This window comes from Mus caroli, chromosome 14, assembly GCF_900094665.2.
Source record: "Mus caroli chromosome 14, CAROLI_EIJ_v1.1, whole genome shotgun sequence".
NCBI lineage: Eukaryota > Metazoa > Chordata > Mammalia > Rodentia > Muridae > Mus > Mus caroli.
The window spans coordinates 102,308,887-102,313,615 of NC_034583.1; positions in this window are offsets into that span (position 1 = coordinate 102,308,887).

A 4,729-nucleotide genomic window follows, 5' to 3' on the forward strand; every position below is an offset into this window, starting at 1 on the left:
AGAGAGAGAGAGAGAGAGAGAGAGAGAGAGAGAGAGAGAGAGAGAGAGAGAGAGAGCAGTTTTAATGGGCACAGTTTTATAGAAACAGGTTCCAGGTGAAGAGAGAATGAAGCTGGGGCTTGGCAGATTAAGAACAGTTCAGACTATGAAGTAAGATCAATCCTGGATTGCAGTATCCTGTGCTTCAAATATATAAATACACACACACACACACACACACACACACACACACACACACACACACACAGGAGTGTAGGATATATGCAAGCATGCACTGAACCCTAAGTCACTTAATTCCCCTGAGTCAGGGTAAAATAAGTTTAGGATATACATTTTACTTAGACAATATACATATCCCAGCAATTGTAACTAAATATTTCGAAATGTTATTTTATAGTGTCCTTTTAAAACCACTGAAGAATCAACTGGCCTATGCATTATGAGCAGAAGAAAGTAATTCTCAAATAATATCACTTTTTAAAATATATGTGTCTACCTTCCTATCTATCATATATATATACATACATACATACATATATATCAGTTTGATATACATATATATATATATATATCAATTACTGGGATACGTATATTGTCTAAGTAAAATGTATATCCTAAACTTATTTTACCCTGACTCAGGGGAATTAAGTTTGATATATATATATATATATATATATATATATATATATATATATATATATATCAAACTGAGATCTATTTAATGTAGTTGCTAGGATTATTCTGTTTTGTTTTTGTCTTTGGTTTGGTTTGGTTTGGTTTTGGACTTTCGAGACAGGGTTTCTCTGTATAGCCCTGGCAGTCCTGGAACTCACTTTGTAGACCAGGCTGGCTTCGAACTCAGAAATCTGCTTGCCTCTGCCTCTCAAGTGCTGAGATTAAAGGTGTGCGCCACTGCTGCCCAGCTTGTTTTGTTTTTCATTCAACACATACAATGTTTCCTGAAACTTTGTAACAATCTCCTATGCTTATTAGACAAATAATTATTTTTAGACTAAAAAACTTTATTATTTTGGTTAAAATAGATTCGGTTTTAATTTTAATTTTTGATATTTTTGAAAGAAAATAAATCTGTCTGGCATGTTTCCTTCTTGCATTCTCATGATTACCCAGTAACATGTCTCCAAGCATGTATTGTATGCATCAACATGCTTGACACATATTAGTTAGAATGGAATATTTGTTGCTAATTCCATTTTAGTTTTCAATGAATCTCATATTGCCTGTATATTAGTTCTACTAGTTTTTAGTAACATGATTTTGTCCCACTTTTTTATATTACGGAAATATATTCTAATTATTTTCTAAAGTCTTCCCTTCTATAGGATTTATAGATAGAGGATAGATAGACTAACATATATAGACAGAGATAAATAGATGACAGGTTAGTATATATAAAATAAATGATAGATAAATAGATAGATATAAATGATAGAGTCATTCATATTACCTATCAGTTGTGTTTCTCTAGAGAATCCTAATATAAACAAGTTGGTATTGATCATTAAACCAATTATAGAATCAGAATATTCCTCAGGGTGAAATGCAAACTCCCTTGAGTTTGCAATGAGATCAGGTCCTTCATTCATTTCACAAGTTACACCCATAAAACCTTAGCATGACAACTTAAATATGAGATGAACAAGAACAACAATATTCATGCTAATATGGAAAGTAAAGCCATGAGATCCTGCCACTACCTAAAGATATACAGGCAAATAATGTATGGTGAAGAAGGAATAGTCTTCCCACAGAAATTATACATATATTTCATATATCTGTAAATATGTTCCATGTATTAATGTATATATTTCATATGTACATATATCCCATGTATATGTATATATGAAAAAGAAGCTATAATTTTTTAAAAGAGCAGAGAAGTGTATTTGGGAAGAATTTGAATGACTACCAATGTCTGGATCCCAGTTGGTGGACTCATTAAAAAGTATTAGGAAGTGCAATCTTGTTGGAAGAGGTGAACCCCTGGGAATGGGCTTTGAGTATTAACATGTCCATGCCAGGTTCATTGCCTCTCCCAATGTCTGGAACTTTAGAGTAAGTTCCCATTTACTGCTATAGCCTCATGCCTGTCTGGTTGCCAGTTTGCTTGACATCACAATGTACTTCTGAAATTCTAACAAGCCTACAGTTAAATATTTTCTCTTGGTGGTCACTGTGTCCTTACATACCAAAGGAACAGTAACTAAAACAGAAATTGGTATAAGGAATGAGATATTACTCTGAGAGGCCTGACCATGCTGATTTAAATATGGAGAACTTGGGACATTTGTGTGATGCTTTGCTTAAGGCTTAATTAGGAACCTTAATAGAAGCACAGAAGATATTAGAGCTGAGAGCAAAGTGGATTGCTAAGGACAAACTCAAGTATTTTCAGAGGTCAAGGGTATTACTGACCACTCTCAAGATATGTTGGCAAATCACGTAGATGATTTGTCCTAAGAATCTTCTACATGCTAAATAGAACATTTTTGGGCTAATATCATTGGTAGAAATAATGCAAACAAGTAGTGTTTTCTCTCTCATTTGGTTATTAGTAACCACTCATACATGTCTACCATGAGATAGAGGAAGTGGAGAAAGAATATAAAAACAGTTTAAGGAGAAAATGAGCACCAAGAAATGTAATGATATTACCAATTCCTATGCTCAAGATAAGAAGTTTAATGAAAACCATGTTACTAAATGAAATACCGTCAGGAAAAGGCCCCACAAAGATCCATGGTGTTTCCTTTTATCATTTCAATTTTTGTCTTTATTTTCATTGTTGTTAGGCATCCATATTGTAGAAGTACCATTGTTGAAGTTTCTATGTAATTTCTTTGCAATACAATCTCACTGCAGGCATCATGGTACTTTGAGTGTTACAATTTTTATTCTTTTATATTATCTGCATGTATAGTGTTGTAGATGTGTATGTTATTGTTTCCAAACAACCTGTTAGTGACTGCCTTGTAGTCTGTTGTGGATTTCTGTTATGTTTTTATTTGCTATGAAAATTGATCAGTGTGTGTCTTAGTCAGCGTTTGTATTCCTGTACAAAACATCATGATCGAGAAGCAAGTTGTGGAGGAAAGGGTTTATTCACTTACACTTCCATGTGGCTGTTCATCACCAAAGGAAGTCAGGACAATAATTCACACAGGATGGGAACCTGGAGACAGGAGCTGAAGCAAAGGCCATGCTCCTTACTGAATTGCTTTCCCTAGCTTGCTCAACTTGCTTTCTTATAGAATCCAGGACTACAAGCCCTGAGATGGCACCTCCCACAATGGGTTGGGCCCTCTCGCCTTAATCACTAATTGAGAAAATGCCTTACAGCTTGATCTCTTGGAGGCAATTCCTCAAGGGAGGCTTCTTTCTTTGTGATAACTCCAGTTTTTGTCAAATTGACACACAAAACCAGCCAGTGCGGTGGGTATAAATGTAGAAGCAGTTAAGAATTATTCTGACCTAGCAAATGATGCATGGATTTATATTTCTAAAATCCATGAACTGAATAACTTTAGGTAGTTGCTAGATTTGAAACACCAGACATGATTTCTCTCCCAGTGAATGAGCCTTAAATTCAAAGAGACTGCTGTTGCTAAATTATGAGTGCCAATATTGCACTTGTAGGGATACTTTTTAAAGTTTTACATTGTTATAGTTCAAGGGTAATCATATATGTATAGAACACTTGATTGCTTCTGTCCTTTGGCAGATTACATAGCACCTTCTAGTACTATGAAAGTTAGGCGACAGGATAGATGCTTTCAGATTGTATTCAGAACAAAATTTCACCAAATTTTGCCCCAAATATGCACTGTCTTCATACATCAAGATCTACTTTCAATCTCTTAGAAGCAACCAATGGCAACATCAGTAACCTATATTGATTCTCAGTGTCACTTGGGACATGCTTAACAACAATTTGAAAAGTTTCTGTGTGTGAGGGAGTGTCAATTATGAGGGGTATTGAAATATAGTTATTGACTCATGGACAGAACACCATCAGCCCAAGTAGTATAATATGTTATGTTATGGGAATACTATATGTGGCATATTGTAAATATATATTTTATATATGCATGTATGTAATGATGTACATTCTAAGTAAATATAAAACATTAAATGGCTCATGAGATTTCATCACACATTCTCCAAATCATATGTCCTTTCTTCCCTCCTCTTCCTCTGTATTTATACTACTGTCCTCATATTCCCACTTACTACTTCACATCCTCTGAATCCTGCTATTCTCCTTTCTACCTTCACCCCAAAGTCCCATTTCACTTCTATGGTTACAATTCCAAGTTAAAATTCATGCTTGAAGATTTGGAACTAGGCAACTCAGATGGGAAAGAACCTTTCTTCTCAGAGTATTAAATTGGCTCTGGAAATCTAAACGCTAATTATCAGTCTTAAGTATTAACATCTTTACCAAGTATGCCATCTTCTCAACCCCTTATTATTCTACTTTTGTTCTTGAAATTCATTGTAAGTGCATTCCATTAAATAGGACATAACTTGACCCTCTAAAACAGTGTGCCTCTTTCTCCACATCCTCACCAGCATCTGCTGTGACCTCAATTTTTGATCTTAGCCATTCTGAAAGGTGTGAGGTGGAATCTCAGGGTTGTTTTGATTTGCATTTCCCTGATGATTAAGGATGTTGAACATTTTTTCAGGTGCTTCTCTGCCATTCGGT